We start from the raw sequence: 18,112 nt of genomic DNA, 5'->3' as shown, positions 1-18,112 counted from the left end.
GTAGGGCTACATAATTTGGCTGAACATTTTGTATTTTTTTTTTTTTTTTTTTAAATATATCAATATTAATACAAAAAATACTGTGAACCAAGCTCTTGAGACACTGAAAACACTGGATAATTAGATGCTCATGTGTAATATATATATGTGTGTATATATATATAAACACTACTGAAATGGATAAAATATATTCATTTAATTAAATCACATCCTTTATGATTTAATGATCTCTTCAGACCATTGCAGTTTTATTTCAATTAATTGTGCAGCCCTATTGTATTCTCTTTTCTTCTAGAATTTCTGTTCAGCTATCCATCTTTGTTTTCCCTAACCCATCTTTTTTATTGACCCTGTCCGTTTCTTTTCCGTTTCGAGCATCTCATCCCCTCTCCATCCCTCCCCCAACCCTCTTCTTGTCTTCTTCCCTCATCCTTTGCCCATGTGACCACGCCTGCTCTGAGAGCAACTGCAGCCTCACTGCCAGAGGATTCTGCCAGAATATGAATGAGAATCCAGCATTTCCACTGAGAAATGTGGCTGCAAAACAGGAGGACAGTGCACATACAAACACACTTACACATATTGATGCGTTACATTGACTGATTCTGTGACAAATACTGGGTTAGGAATAGTTCCCATTTTTAAACAGAGATGGTAGTAGATGCTCGAACACCCCAAGGGCTCTAATAGCTGACATATTTAATGTCATTGTGCGTTCTCTTTCCATGATAGTTTAATATTGACCGTCTAATCGATAATAAAGATTGCATTCATATGGCAAGTCCTATCTGAAATTGATATACGCACGGAAAGTGACCTCGGATATCTATTAAAAATATTCAAAGCCCAAACATTGCGTGATGAACAAGTATATTGATTTCTGGAGAGAGAAATAAACCATGTGTATGCTTTAGAAAGGCCACAGAATTCTCATTTGAGCCATATAGAGTTCAGCATACCCAGAATACTGTTTGTTTAAAACAGAAATCTATGCTGCTATATTTCTACCCCTTGAAGGATGGTGTCTCTCTTTGACTCTGACAGGATGACGAGGCCCTAACCCTAATCTTACTGAGACCGATCAGACTGTCAGGCACAAAGCGGGGCATCTTTCTGATATCTGCCATATTTCTTATTAAAACAGCTGTGGTGAGACATATCAAAGGACTGGTTACCATTTTAAAATAGCCTTTATCCTTGAATTAACATCACAGCCTGGCAAATCCTTACAAAACTACTTTCTTCTCAATCAATTGATCAATCACTGACAAACAATGCTCATTATATAAAACTTTTTATAGCCCTGACAAAAGGAAGCAGAACTATCAAGTTTTGAGTTTGTAGTATTTATGTATGTTAATTGCTCCTAACTTGAAGTACTGAGTTAGCTAACTCATACATTTTGATAGCAATTAACATAAAATATTTAATTAACTTTTTTATTTTGAGTTCTTGCAAATCAAAAGAGTTATTTATTTCACTGTAAACCCTAAGAAAATACAAAATGCCAATTTGCTAACATGTTAAAAATAGCATGGTATATAGTACTTACTGAATGAGTACAGCAACTTAAAACATGTAATTTACCTGCTCTCATACCAAGCCGCATGCGCTACTTGTCACCATGATGGTAACTCTCCAAAAACCCACATTAACAGAAACTCTTCCAAATTAGCATAACAAAACATTAATAACTAATCTCCCTTACCATTAATCTCGCACAAAAAAACATTATATAACACTTAATTTTAGCATTTACTCTCCCTTTCGAGTGTCATGGGCAAAGCATGCTGGGAAATAGAAATCCCAGTCCAGTTTTAGTTAAACTTAAGTTAGCCAGACAACCATTCTATGACAGTTGAGCTAGAAAAATAAAGATGGCGTCCAAAGGTTGCGTTTGCTGGTCAGTTTGTGTGTAAATGTACGTTTTTGACCAACATTTTCCACTCCTTATGTCATTTCAAGCGAGAAATTACTGCTGTAATAATTAAATATTTGTTTAGTTCTCACCTAAGCTCGGCTTATTTTGCTGTAAATCATTAAACTGTTACGCTGCCTCAGAAGTCTGTCCGAAATCAGTTTTGTGAGGTGCCTTCATGCACAAACACTTCCTTACAAGTCATTGCCTGATAAGGCAGCGAGGCAACAAGTCAGCTGCCTAGTTTTTCGGATGCAGCCGTTGAATATCTGCGTCGCATTTCTATGACAGTTAAAAAAACACGCGCACCTCGCACCTCACGAGCTCACGAGCCGCGTCGCGTGAATGCCTCGTAGTGTAGGCCTACCGCTGCATTGATTATAATGGGAGCGCACATATCCGATTTCTAAATTTGACGTGTTGCTCGCGTGCAGTGTAGTAAATGGTGTATTACAGCAATAATCAACTTTCCACAGCAGTATACTCCAGACATGAAGATTGCAGGTTGATCTTTATCTCAGGTACACCCACGTGCGCGCGCACGCTCATAATAATAATAATCACGCAAACACAAAATAATTATATGTTTAACCGTCCAAAACATACGTTTGGTTTTCTGTCATGGACGTTCTCTATTGCATTTGGCTAGGCCTAAATATATTGTATATTTCCCTTAACTCTAAATATCCTTGCAGTTTTATATTATCATTAATGAATTATTTTATATGTTTATTAAGTTGCTTGGCTGGTCCTCACAATGTAGCTCTATACTCAGTTCTATAGACATCTTAATTTAGTGGTTGTATCTCATTATTCATAAGAAATTCTGTAAGCATCATGGACCACCTACACTAACCTCTGAACTAAACAGGCTAGATCTGTGCCTGATACAAATGCTTTGTTATTCAAACATGTCAAAGTGTACACTTTCAGTACAGTAAAAGAATTGAATGTGGTACAAATAAAAAAATTTGCATAGTATCAGAGCTTTTCACAATTCCTGTGTGGTCTCGTTTCTCATTCTCGTTCAACACATGCCTTGTGTGTGTTTACTCTTTTTTTGTAATCCAGAATGTCACATCTGTCTCCATGGCCGCAGAAAGCTCATCTCTCCTACGCTGATCTGAGACCAGCTTCTCCAGACGAACCCAAACAAGAACCATTGTGAAGGTAATGTCAAAACCAGTCTGAAATCAGGGTGAAAGAGTGACTTCACCAATACCATCTCCATAGCAGTGGAAACAGGATCAGCACAAGAAAGACCCTTGTCCTCGCATAAAAACGAGATTTCTCAAAGCAAAGCAAAAACAAACACTCCCACCCTTTCAACGAGGCATTGAGGCACAGATTATGAGGCAGTACACAAGACAAACCATGTTCCACGAACAGACAATAACTCAGAGACCACCCTGAGGACATTTAAACTCTGGAGCCCCCGACAAGGCTTCTTTGTCGTGTTTACTCAGTCTTGCCTGATTTTAGCTCTTTTCCAAAACCCAGTGAGCTGCTTCCATTTTGCCTTAAAATATATCTAAGGCAGTACACGTTATATTCTCTAAAAAGATTTATATATAATTATATATAAATACATATAATATGTTATATATATATATATATAATATGTTATATATATATATATATATATATATATATATATATATATATATATATATATATATATATATCAGTTACGAGGTTCTGTTTCTTTGTTTTGACGCAGCTGTCTATTTAGGGAACAAGGCTCACTAGGTTTTAGAACGGTTACTGACTCCTATGTGATGTGGTCCCCCTCAGTCCTAGCGTGACTGACCTTCACCATCATGTGACTCAACCATTGTGGTTTTGTGGGTCCTGGTGTCATGACTAAGCTTGATTGTATGAAAAGAGAGTGGGCATCAGCATTGGTATTAGCAATGCCCTGGGCATCACAGAGGAGCAGCTGGCCATGAACACTCCAGCGAGACTCGGCCAGGCTCTGAAGCACATCACAAATTGACTGATTTGGAATGAATGGTCTGTTGAACATCTGCTAATTTTCCAGCAGTGCTGCTGTATGATCTGAGGCCTGGAGGTGAGAGACATTGGGGTTTGGTTTGTTCAAGGGTGCTGTGAAAGCTGGAGATTCCAGATGATGTCCACAGTCGTGGTAGACGTAATGTGTGGCATTCTTTTAATGTCATAGCCGGCCCAAAAAATTAATATTCTGTCATCATTTCTTATGTCATTCTCACGTCATCTCATGGAGATCAGACTAGGAAAGACTGTTTGAGTGAGTCAGTCAGTAGTGAAGACTTTTATTTTGAAAGGACTGATACTGTTGTGAACACTAGTGCTGTCAGTGTCAGGGCACGGGAAAACCCCTTAACTGTTAAAAGGACAAGATATCGCAGCTGACATTCAAACTTTTTTTTTTTATATATATGAACATGTGACTGACCTGAAGGAAAATGCTATATAGAAGCACGTAATAAAAGCTTCAGTGAACAGTATCAATGAGAACAAACATATGTTTACATTGCTAAGGGTGGTTGCTAAGGGTGTTGTGCAGGGATACATAAAACAGTTTGCATAAAACTTTTTTTGCCTCTAAAACAATTTATTTTCTAAAAAAATTAAGTAAAAATTAAAATAATATTATCCAATAATATCATAGACAACTTGATATTTTTACAAGAACCAGTCAAATCCTGGTAGATTTTAAGTCTTTATTTCACAATCCAAGAGGACTCAAAACACAGGAATGCGTAGATGAAATAATACTGAACATAAATGTTAATGAGAACTTGCCCTGTGTTTTTGTATTTTAATTTTTGGATTAAAATATTCAAAACCCACAAGAACATTGTTATATATTTTGTTGACTTGTGTACTTACATTATCCCAAATGTTTCCAAGAATGTTTAAACCCAGAGAAATAAGGACACGGACGGTGCGTTGCCTATCAGTGACATCATACCCGCGTTACCCTCGATTTTCGGTTTTATTTTGTAACCATGAAACCAAAGATGCTTTAATATATTATGTGTTTTATTAGACAGGTGAGCAGTTGTTTGAATACATTCATCAACAGAAATCTAATCATGTTATATAGCTCAACATAGTAAGTCTTATCATTTAAATCTCGTTTTCTTGATTTGCAGCGAGTACCATGTTTTACCATGACTAATATCGATCTAGCTTACTGCAGTGTGCAACAAGTGTCTCATAGTAGCCGCCGAGCAAACGTACAGAGTAGCATTATAACAACTTTCAACACACAAATGTATCTAATCTGTGTATGTATCTATCTGTTTTCGAGCTGTGTCATGCTTGCACTTGTCTCTCATTAGCCTTGTTCCGCTTTCAGCCACACCTGCTTCATACTACAGTAATGTTAATAAATCAGCGAAATCCGGCATCATCAAGCTACACCTTTGGTTTGAATAAGCAACTTCTAGCAGCAAAAAACTACATATTGTGCCTTTAATATGAGGAGAGTTCTCCACGTGAAAGACCAGCGACTGCAGATCAACACACTACTGCATTTCTCTCCAAAGTAGGAAATGCAATGAAATGTGGAAGATTTAAGATGTTTGACAGGCCATTTTATGGTGACAGGATCTGCGTCAGGATGCGACAGAGAGCAAAGACACAATTGTATGACATGATAGTATGTCCGAAGCTTGTCTTAGTAGCATGAACACAAGCATGTAGTCGGCCATTGTTGTTGCTGTTGCTGTTATGTGACATAGCGGTGTCTGACTAGGGTCGAGGCATGGGGTGATGACATCATCGTTTCACAAAATATACAGATTGGCTGTACACACATTCTGGGACCCAGTTTCAAAAAACAGCAGTTTCAGGCTCCCAAAAAACTGGATCTGTCTGGACAAAACGCGATATGATACATCCGTGTGAATGGGCTCTAAGGGCTTAAATACATGGGGAGAGATAATTAACTGAATAAGGAACAGGTGTGGGGTTAATTAACAATCAAGGAAACTAACTATAAACACAGGCAACCAGGAAAACGAAACCAAAACAGAACATAACAATATACATGTTATGTATACATACATACATATCTTACCAAATACTGCTAGAAAATTTCAAATGCAGGTAAAATAATTTCCTTATGTATATTGTTTCACTCTGAAATGTGTCACACTGTGGAAGATTTACAAACTCTAAAATTATCCCAGATGACAAAAAAAAGCACCCGTGACCAACTCTGATCTCACTCCCCTTCTCCCCTCCCTCTCTCTCTCGCTCTCTCTCTCCATCCCCACCTAAGCAAAGACAAACTCATTTCCATATAAATGGAGTGTAGGCCTGCAGCCCAGGGACCAGGCAGAATTGCAAATATTTCATCTCTTGCCTGGAGAGCCCACTGCTGTTTCTTAGTCGCCATCAACCATTGCTTCATTCCCAACTTCTCTCTCTCTCTCTCTCATCAAGCTGCTTCATTGTCGTGCTGTTATGCACACCTGACCACATCACCCAAGCACCTGCAGGGGTCAAAGAAGGCTCTTTGGCTGTGATCAACCATCAGCTGTTGTAGCCAGGTTTGAATACAGAGGATGCCAGCAGGGCTTTGGCTAAAATGGGAGTGAGCAGACAAACTCTCTCTCTCTTTCTCTCTCTCTGTATCCTTCACCATCCACCCACAATGCTTTTCTGTTTATATTCTACCCCCTCTACCCAGAGGCACCTGACATACTGATTTAAATCTTTTTGCTTAAGCAATATCAAACTTGCAATCATGCTGTAGTACTGAATTTCTTTGCAACTGTGTTTCGGCCACAGGTAATTTTGCTTTTATATGACAGTCCTATAAATAAAGTTGGTAAGAATAAGAAATATTCCGGGTTTAGTACAAGTTAAGTTAAGATCAATTGTACCAAGTTGAGTACCATGAAAAATACATCTGAATCGTCCCTTGTATTCTAGAAAGAAAGAAAGAAAGATTACAGTGAGGCACTCACAATGGAAGTGAATGGGGCTTATAGTTCACTTATAATGTTAATAAAGTTTGTTGCACAAAAAAAAAAAAAAATATATATATATATATATATATATATGTAAAACTAATTTACAGACAAAGCATTAAGAAATCATTTACTCATGTTTTGTGATTCAGCTTCTGTCAGATCCAATACAGTTGGCTGTTTCATCTTTCAACAAAAGTTTCTTTGCAAACTCTTCATTACACTCTGCCTCATTTACAAAACAAAATGCTCCGAACAAACATATAATCCTCCTACGCGATCCTGTACGCCATTAAAATAAACCATCCACTTGTTTCTGATCTGGGATCCTTTGAGATTCAAATGATGCTTCAACACAAACATTCTTTCACTCTTCCATTTGTCCTGTTGTTGACAGACTTAAAGGTGCCGTAGAATGTCTTTTTAAAAGATGTAATATAAGTCTAAGGTGTCCCCTGAATTCTGTGAAGTTTCAGCTCAAAATACGCCATATATTTTTTTTAATTCATTTTTTTAACTGCCTATTTTGGGGCATCATTAATTATGCGCCAATTCAGGCTGCGGCCCCTTTAAATTCTCGTGCTCCCCGCCCCCCGAGCTCGCGCTTGCCTTAAACAGCATAAACAAAGTTCACACAGCTAATATGACCCTCAAAATGGATCTTTACAAAGTGTTCATCATGCAGCATGTCTAATCGCGTAAGTATGGTATTTATTTGGATGTTTACATTTGATTCTGAATGAGTTTGATGGTGCTCTGTGGCTAAAGCTAACATTAAACACTGTTGGAGAGATTTATAAAGAATGAAGTTGTGTTTATGAATTAAACAGACTGCAAGTGTTTAAAAAATGAAAATAACAACAGTCTTGTCTCCGTGAATACAGTAAGAAACGATGGTAACTTTAACCACATTTAACAGTACATTAGCAACATGCTAACGAAACATTTAGAAAGACAATTTACAAATATCACTAAAAATATCATGATATCATGGATCATGTCAGTTATTATTGCTCCATCTGCATTTTTCGCTATTGTCCTTGCTTGCTTACCTAGTCTGATGATTCAGCTGTGCACATCCAGACATCCTGCCCTTGTGTAATGCCTTGAACATGAGCTGGCATATGCAAATATTGGGGGCGTACATATTAATGATCCCGACTGTTACGTAACAGTCGGTGGTATGTTGAGATTTGCCTGTTCTTCGGAGGTCTTTTAAACAAATGAGATTTATATAAGAAGGAGGAAACAATGGTGATTGAGACTCACTGTATGTCATTTCCATGTACTGAACTCTTGTTATTTAACTATGCCAAGGTAAATTCAATTTTTAATTCTAGGGCACCTTTAAGCTCATGGAGTATGTTAGAAACTGAATGGACATCTGTATACTGTATCCAGTGTAGACAGTGTCAGTTATTTTAATGGGTTCTGTTTGCTTCTGACGTGATGCTCACATCCAGTGTAGGCAAATGATAGCCATTAAAGTTTAGTTCACCCAAAAATGAAAATTCTGTCATTAATTACTCACCCTCAGGTTGTTCCAAACCTGTAAGACTTTAGTTCATTTTCGGAACACAAATTAAAATCTTTTTGATGAAATTTCTGAGAGATTTCTGTCCCTCCATAGACTGCTTTCACAATTAAAACTTTGACACTTCAAAAAGTTTATAAAGAGATTGTAAAATTAATCCATAGGCCTTTGAATTGAGCAGTTTAGTCCAAATTATCTGAAGAGGCACGATTGCTTTATATGATGAACAGATTGAATTTAGGCTTATATTCACATGTAAACACTCATCAGTCAGTTGTGGGAAATGCAAGCTCAAGCATGTTTGCTTGACGTGTGCGAAAACCAATGAGGTTCATTCTTGTGTGTTACGCAGCATGTTTGAGTTTCCGCAAGAGTTTTGTTCTCGTGCGTCAAGCAGGTTCTGTTGAGCTTCTGTTTATGTTTGCTGATCAATTTTTATATGTGAGTAAAAGCCTAAATTAAATCATTATTCATTAATGTCACAGTTATGTCCAGTTTTTCTTAGTTTTAATAGAGTTTTAGCTTGTTTTCATTCATTCTCATGTGTTCCTGTGTTTGATAGTCCCGGCACTCCTTTGTTACCATGGTCACGGTCATTATGAGTTTGTTTGGTTCGGCTGTGTTCAATTAATCATTGTTTGCGTTCCTATTTAAGTTGTACCCTCACGTTCATTCTCTGTCCAGTCATGTTTAAGTTAAGTGTGTGTTGTATCCTGTTTGTCTGTCATTGGAATTATTGTTATTAAACCTTCATGTTGAAACTCTATTCGTATTTTTCGCCTGTTTACCTGGCTGCAACCACCCGTGACGCATATAAAGCGATCATGTCTCTTCAGAAAATTTGGACTAACCCTCTCAATTCATATGGATTATTTTTATGATCACTTTATGAACTTTTTGAAGCATCAAAGTTGTGAAGGCTGTCTATTGAGGGACAGAAATCACTCAGATTTCATCAAAAAGATCTTCATTTGTTTTGAATATGAACGAAAATCTTATGGGTGTGGAACAACAGGAGGGTGAGTAATAAATGACAGAAATTTCATTTTTGGGTGAACTAACCCTTTAAGCTACCAAATGCCAGTGGGCGGGGCCTATGGTGTGATGATGATGTATAACTATTTGTCGATGTCTTGCTTTGGAGGCACAGATCAATGACAAAAGCACATAAATGACTAAAATTAACTATAACAGTATATAAATTATATTAAAATAACACTGGACCCTGCTTTCTTAATAATCATCCATGGGACTTATTGTGCACAATTTATTGGTGTGAAACAAATTAATCAAAATGTATTAACTTTCTAAACCCATTGAGATTTTACAATCTCTTCTTCCAGAGAGAATTGAACTCTTTACGTTAAAGGGTTAGTTCACCCAAAAATGAAAATAATGTCATTTATTACTCACCCTCATGCCGTTCCACACCCATAAGACATTCGTTAATCTTCAGAACACAAATTAAGATATTTTTGTTGAAATCCAATGACTCAATGAGGCCTCAGTGAGACATTTCCTCTCTCAAGATCCATTAATGCACTAAAAACATATTTAAATCAGTTCATGGGAGTACAGTGGTTCAATATTAATATTAGAAAGTGACGTTAATATAAATATGTTTTTAGTACATTGCTGTTTTTAGTACATTTTAGTACATTTTAGTGCATTGCTGGCTATGCAGGCCTCACAGAGCCATTGGATTTCCATGACAGAATTTTCATTTTTGGGTGAACTAACCCTTTAAGTTGATCATTTAGCACTCTACGCTGCTTTGCCAATCAGATTAGAAGACTGGAACTAACTGTTGTATAATTGTTTTTTTTTTTTTGGTTTTTTTTTTTTTTTTTTTGCCATGAACCTACTCTTCCAAATAACATTTTCCCTTTTCTGTTTAGACATTAGTCGAGTGCTACAGATGGCCAGTGTGTAATATGGTTAGTTATAGTTACACCAGTGCCAGCAGTTCAGATTACATGATCTAATTCCCTTCTCCGTGTGTGGCTTTTTGTCACACTCCATGACTTCCGACGGCACTGTCCACATTTAACCGCCCAGAGGAGAGCTAGAGAGCCAGACCGTGGCAGAAAGAGGCAAGATAACAGGATAGTGGGGGTAGAACACCATCTAATTGAGGAAGCATTATTTTTCCACCAGGAGAGCGCAATAAAAATTGAATGAGGAAATAAATAATTCAGTTTTAGTTTCCAGCAAGAAAACGGCTTTTCTCTGACTGATAGCAAAGAAATCAATGCTTTCTTACTCCTCGAGTGCTCGGAGCTGAGGGCTGATGTGGGGGCTACTTGAGTGTGGCTCCAAGACAACATGTGCGTGAGACAAAGCAGAAGTCTGTTATTAAACAATGTAGTGAGTCCCAGTTGCCACAAGTGACTGATGACAAATAAGACAAAACTGCATACAGAAATATGATTGACTGATTTCATTTTAACACAAAATGGTGAAAATCATGCTAAAGGGACTATAAATATTGAGAAATTTTCAGTGTGGTCTCACATCACAACAGTATTTAATTCCTGTTTATAGAAGTGGGTATTTTGATAAAATTAATTTGCAGTATTCAATTTTTGGAATTTATTTTTTTACTTTTTATATTAACTCTTAAAATCGTAATTTCAAATTTAATATTCAAAAATAATCTGCCAATGGGGGTAAGCAAAATAATCTTGGTTTTGGTTTGAAATGAGATTATTTTGCTTAACCCATTGGCAAATTATTTTGCTTGTTTTAAGGAAAAACTCACCTAATTTTGACTTATTTTTTTCTGAAAACAAGACAATAACTTTTATGTGTCTAGAAAATGCTTCTTGATTTGAGAATTTTTAGATATTTGGACTAGAAACAAGACAAAAACTGCATTTTTTGCAGTGATAACTTTATTAATCACTCAAACCTTTATCTAAACCTCTCGCCATCGGTCGCATATATCCGCCATGTTTTGTAGTTGTTGTTTTTTTACTTGTGTTTGTAGTTCTGAACTGAATCCTCCTCCAAAGTGCAATGGATTGTGGGCAATATTAGCTTTTATAGTGTGCACGGATCCACACTTCGAAAATCTCCTGGAAATAGTAGACCATCCGGGGACTTTTGACGTACTCTTTTCAACATAGTATGCTTTGGGACACACTTATTGTAATCTTATACTATTTAGGATGGATAATATGGACATTGGGACACAGTGTTACATGTGCCCTGGGTCAGCGTTCTGTTGTCATCATATGGACTCCATTTCCCACAAACTCATACCTGTTTCCCATCAATGACACTTTATAAGCTGCACTCAGACACACACACACGGCTGAGTATTGTTTAGCCATTGGTTTGCATTCTGTTTGTTTCTTGTCTTGCCTAGCCTGTGTTTTGACCCTGGACTGTTCCCTTGTTTTTGATCGTTTGCTGCCTGCCTTGACCATTGCCTGTGATTTTGGATTACTCTCTTGCCTTGCCTTCCTGTTACTGTTTGCTGGTGATCGACCTACTGCCTGTTTGACTACGCTGCTCTTATGAATAAAGCCTGCACGTGGATCTCCGACTCTGTTGTCCCGCTCCTTAAATGACACACAGGGCCTGTTTGGTTCAGTTCTTTGACCTGTCTCGTCTATGTTGGATGAGTGTTTTAAGTTTCTCTTCCTGTTCCTTAAGTGTTTGGATTAAAAGACTATGTTCTGGAATTATTCTTTGTGTGCTTCATTGATAGCCAATCCGTGATAATATTTAATTTTTGGATTTTTTAAAATATTATTATTATTTCTATAAATTTTTTTCTCCAAAAAACTTTAAATTGTAGAATTTCAATGTGGTCTTGGAATTTCTTTTTTTTTTTTGTCTTAATGTTAAGTATAATATTTTCAATCCTATATTAAAATGGACATTTACAAAATGCAAATTGTGTGATTTTATATGATTTATTTGGAGGATTTTTTGTTTTCATTTTTAATATTATTCGTATTCCCCAAAAAACTCCAGATTTTCAGTGTGGTCTCAGACTTTTTGGACTTAAAAATGCTTTGGTATTTTATATAATTCAATATTTAATCCTTTATAAACTTGAAAATTTGGGTACAAAATGCACGATTATCCTACACAATTTCTTGACGTCTCAGATTTTATGTCCAACAGAGCATAACTCAACTTTCAAAACTTGATCATTTGAGAATTGAGATTCGCCTGAGTTCAATATACTAAGTGGACATGCTTTCAGTGCAGTAGTTCAGGAGTTATTGGTGGAATAGGTTTATAAATGGTTAAATGAGCTGTGGTGGATTTCTTTTAGGTTACAGTAAGTATTCTCTTGGGTGTTTCATTATTTGTCAGATGCCATGCTCAGAGTCACCCATGCAGGAGGATACACATGATAGACTGTCTAAAAATGGAGTTTTAACCCCCTACGTGGAAACAACCATAGCAATCTGTGTGTGGCACAAACATCAGAATGGCAGAGCAATTTAAATGAGACTTCAGTGAACAATTTTCAATCCAAACCAATAATGTCATGAATCAGTAATTACAATGAAACAAAAAGTCAAAATGAAGAAATATATAGAATAGTTCTCCTAATATCCTTTTTCTGTTTTTTCTGTATTTTCTGTAAAATGTCAATTTTTGTTCAATATTCCATTAGGAAGCGGCTCTTGGAAGTGGTAAATCTTTGGTCAGGAAGGCTGCAGTTTTAATGTGAATCATGTGAAAACCACTGGAACGTTATTGAATAATCCCAGTAACAACAACAAACGGCCTAAAAAACATTCATAATGATATTACAGCCTTTTTTTACCACATCGATGTTCTGCGGTCCATGGTTTGAGTTGAATTATAGCTTTGATTTACACCTACGAAGAAACATTAGTCGAAGCCATTTGATCCAACACTCTTTTTAATGTGTGTTTGTGTAATCTGTCAAAGCAGGGTTCGGTTTACCATTTGCAGGCATATGAAGAATCTACAATGTTGTTTAATAGCCTGTCTGTGCAACCCAGGGAAAGACAAGACAAGGTTAATGAAGCGCTACTCCATCTCGCTGGCAGACGTAAACTTTAACTTCTGTTTATTTGGAAAATCCTAATTCCCCTAAGAGAGAAGAAACAGGACAGGCATATGGGAAAAAGAGGGGGAAGGATGGAGAGCGAGCAAAAACACAAAAGAGAACAAATGGATGATGCTCTAATCCCACTCTGACACCCACTCGTCCTGCTGAGCCATCATTCCATGCGCCGAGGGAAAGCCGAGTCTGTTGTCCTTCCTCTGTCAACAGTTCCTTTCCTCCATCCCTCACTCTGTCTCTCTCTCTCCCACTTTTCTGCCTACTCAAAGGCTCAAAAGTCACACCTAGGCAACGTACCACAATGATGTAAGATTTGCCCTTTATGGTCATGAGAAAGAAAAAACCTTTCTAAATCAAACCTTGTCAAACCTCAAACATTTAAAAAAGGGATATATGCACAAAAAGCCATAGAGTACCACTTCCCCCAATCCTACATCCACATTCCACCAACTTGCTGATAGTTTCGCAAAGCCAGACTTTTGACCATTTGCCTTAAACCTGGTCAGCATTACATAATTTCGGCCAAGAAATGCCTACTTAGGGGCCGTTTACACGACACCATTTTCAACTAAAACTGAAAACTTCATTTGACAAAGGCCTATAAATGGAAACTTTTGTAAACGGGTTTCAAAGTGCACGTTTTTGAAAACAATACCATTATCGTAACAGTGTTTTTTTTTATCATTTTTGCAGATCTGTGTGAATGGGGATTGTTTTGACAACATTGTCATCTGTACATAAAAAACGCTAAGGAAAAACTTTTCCATTTTTTAGTACATTGTTGTTCTTTAAACGTACCCTTATTGACCTAATGAGAAAGAAAAAACCTTTCCAAATCAAACCTCATCAAACCTTGAACATTTTGAAAAAAGGGATATGCACAAAAAGCCATATAGTACCACTTCCCCCAATCCTACATCCACGTAACTTCCTCCACCAACTCGCTGATAGTTTCGCAAAGCCAGACTTTTGACTTCTTGAATTAAACCTTGTCAGCATTACATAATTTGGGCCAAGAAATGACTACTTAGGGGCTGTTTACATGACACCATTTTCAACTAAAACTTTTTTATGTTTTGGCCATTCATGTACATGACAACAGCGTTTTTGGGGGCCTGGAAATAGAAAGATTTGTAAATGGGTTTCAAAATGCAAGTTTTTGAAAACAATACCATTATCGTCTCTGTGTATACTACAAAAAAGTGAATTTGCGAAAACAGGAATGTAATGCGCATACATCCTACATATTCAGTCTATAGGTACGTAGTGTTTCTTTACAAAGTGACATCGCCATCTACTGGCCTGGCATGAATAATACAGCGTTTTTAATTGTTTTCGCAGATCTGTGTGAATGGGGATTGTTTTGACAATGTTGTCATCTGTACATAAAAAATGCAAAGGAAAAACTTTTCCATTTTTAGTACATTGTTGTAGCGTAAATGTACCCTTATTGACCCTATATGCACCAGATAAGCAAGCACACATCCATGTTTATTGTTTTTGCTGTAGCTCTGTATATTATGGTATCACTGTCTAAGAGTTATTAGCTGGTGAATTGGATTTACTTATTGTAGTTATCAAAAGTTATCATGAGCATTGTAAGGTTTGAAGCAGATGTCATAACAAATGTCAGTAAATCGAGAAGATTTACTGAAAATGAGTGGTTCATTCATAAATTCGAAGGCTCTTAACTTCATGCTTTGGGAATACAAACCGGAAGACAGAACACAATCCGCACAGCATTGATAAGGGGCGGGGCTACATAAGTTCTATACTGGAAGTGTTTTTGTTTTTTGCGTTTTAGGTGGATTCATCTGAAATGGAACGTAACTCTGTAAGACTGAGTATTGATACAGATTATTAGATCTGATCTTTTTATTCAGATCACTTTTAATTATATTATTTAATTTTTTTGATATATTTTTTTAAATATTATATTATTTATGCAACTAATAATAATTTTATAAATAATACAAGTAAAAAAAAACATTAAATCTCAGATTATCAAATTGTGGTCTCAGACTTTTTGGACCCAAATGTATTTTATATAGTTCAATTTAAAGGATTACTTCACTTTCAAATTAAAATTTCCTCATAATTTACTCACCCCCATGTCATCCAAGATGTTCATGTCTTTCTTTCTTCAGTCGAAAAGAAATTAAGGTTTTTGATGAAAACATTCCATTATTTTTCTCATAGTGGACTTCAATGGGCACCAAATGGTTGAAGGTCAAAATTACAGTTTCAGTGCAGCTTCAAAGCGTTTTACACGATCCCAGACGAGGAATAAGGGTCTTATCTAGAGAAACCATTGCTCATTTTCTAAAAAATAAAATAAAAAATAAAATTTGTTTTAATAATAAATGCTCATCTTGAACTTGCTCTCTTCTTCTTCTCTATTTGAATTCCAGCAGTGTAGACACTGCTAAGTGTATTACTGCCCTCCACAGGTCTAAGTTTGAACTAATTGTTATATACTTGCACTAGCATATTGTATATGACAGTTTAGTTCAAACTTTAACCTGTGGAGGGCAGTAATACACTTAGCAGTGTCTACACATTTTATCTTGTAACATTCAATCCAGAATGAAGAAAGTAAAAGATCGATTGATATAAATCAGTATTTTTACCAAAACTTTGAGAACAAACAAAACATACATGGACACGATATATGAATCTACATGTTTACAATTCTGAAATTGAGTTGTTTTCTGTGTTCCACAGAATCATTGGTCATATTCAGCAATGAGTAACTCCCATGATGCATCAGGATGAATCATGCCCACCCAGGTGATTGGCTTTGGCTTAGTGTCTTGCTTCTGTTTCCACTAGAATCTCTTGTGGTTTTGGACGATCTCAGTGAAAGGCAAGTGGACTAACATCCTTAGCCGTTGCACGTGGAGGGTGCTGCGAACTCGCACCATTATTCACTCTTGGAGACCCATAATTAATCTGATCTGTGGCTAATTGCCATTTCAAGGTTGAAAGAATCCGCTGAGCTACAGCATTTTTACTAAAAAGAGTGTCAACTGCAGCACAAAGGAAGCTGTGCAATCCTGGACTTCACAGAGAGTTGAGGAAAGTTGTGTTTCCCCCCCCAAAAAATAAAAAAACCACCAGACCTATCAAAATAATTGGGAATTCGTCTACAAAACAACCAATGACGTAAGAACTGTGGAAAATAACAAGTTTGCGCCGCTAAATCTCAGCACAAGGAAACTGAAGAAAGTAAATCTTTGCACATTCAGTAACAATGACATCATATTCCAAGTAAATTTCTGGGAAACTAATCAGTGTTGTTCCACATCCCCCATTTCTTTTCAAGGTGTAAACGGGGTGAGCGTGTCGCAGCATGCTCTACATGCAAAGAACATGGGAAGCAGGAAACAGAACAGCGACTCATGGCGCTGCATTCAGACCACCCTTTGGGTTGATGTGACTCAAAGGAAGAAAATGTTCCTCTCAAAATGTACCCTCAAATGACCAAACCCAAGGAACTGGCCCTCTCATGCCCCTTATACAGCAAGTCCTGTCATGACCAAGCATTTTTCCAGGAATACTTCACCACAGGGACACAGTGAAATTCAGAGCAGTTTGGAAATAGACATTCTGGATACTAAAAACCAGAGTGTGAGCTATATGGAATTCATTTAGCCAGCTGTTACGTGATGATGAATTCTCAAAGGGTGGCAAATTATGCTTGAAATACACACATGCATGCAGAGACATATTCGTATGTCTGATAAACGAGCGACTTAAATAAAGCGAGACACCAACACATTTTTGGCAACAAAAAGAAAAAGCAATTTGCTTCTGAAACAAGCTCTCACTGAGGTCAAAACAGGGCCTTTGGGATGTTTGTTTATGTCTCACAGCTCCAACTATGGATGCATTTATGGGCAGAAATAGACTCTGGTAGGTGTGGTCGCATTTGTCCTTTGAACACCTGTTGACGTAACAGCTTTTTCTCAGGCGCAGGCTACAAATGATGATATTCAAACTTGTTGAGTAGCCTATCATTGAGCTGTCTAAACAATAAACATGTACTTGCAACACATTAGCTCTGTTAAAAAACCTGGTGAGCTGCCTATTTAGACAGAACTTTAAGGCAGAAGTCTTCTAAGATAACTTTTTTTGGTCAAAGTTTCAGGCAGCAGCACGTGTCTCTTGCAGTACAGTCAATCTCAGTTTGCAATGTAGTAAGTTTATTGAGAAAAAAAAAAATTAAGATGGCAGACAAAGAGTAAAAAAGGCACCATTTTACAAGATATTCGTGTAAGTGTACTACTCCCAGATTTATTTATTTATAAATGTATTTATTAATTTATAATTTTATTTATGAAATTTAATTTATTAAAGCTCTTATTTGTAGCTAAAATCATTACACAGATTTGGTTAATTTAATATATTAAATGAGAGCACTACAGTTTTTATTTGTAGCATTAAAAACATTTAACAAATTTGTTTAATTTTTTTAATATATTAAATGTGAATACTAAACTTTTATTTTTAGCCAGAATCATTCATAAAATTTAATTTTGTATGTATCTTGTAATGGAATGTATTTAAAAAATAAGAGCATAGTATGCTTACCTAATAAATGTAAATAAATAAATTGGATTAATGCTTTCAGC

The 18,112-nt window shown here is 36.6% G+C and overlaps 1 long non-coding RNA gene across 1 annotated transcript; it reads left to right on the top strand.

Moving 5' to 3' along the window:
• The first annotated feature begins 1,974 nt into the window (after nt 1-1,974).
• Nucleotides 1,975-17,726, top strand: LOC125252310. Its single transcript, XR_007181207.1, has 3 exons — nt 1,975-2,439; nt 2,990-3,088; nt 16,203-17,726. It is a non-coding gene; the product is annotated as an uncharacterized LOC125252310 (long non-coding RNA).
• The last annotated feature ends 386 nt before the right edge of the window (nt 17,727-18,112 follow it).

Source organism: Megalobrama amblycephala, linkage group LG2 (assembly GCF_018812025.1).
Source record: "Megalobrama amblycephala isolate DHTTF-2021 linkage group LG2, ASM1881202v1, whole genome shotgun sequence".
NCBI lineage: Eukaryota > Metazoa > Chordata > Actinopteri > Cypriniformes > Xenocyprididae > Megalobrama > Megalobrama amblycephala.
This window is presented reverse-complemented; position numbering and strand designations above follow the sequence as displayed.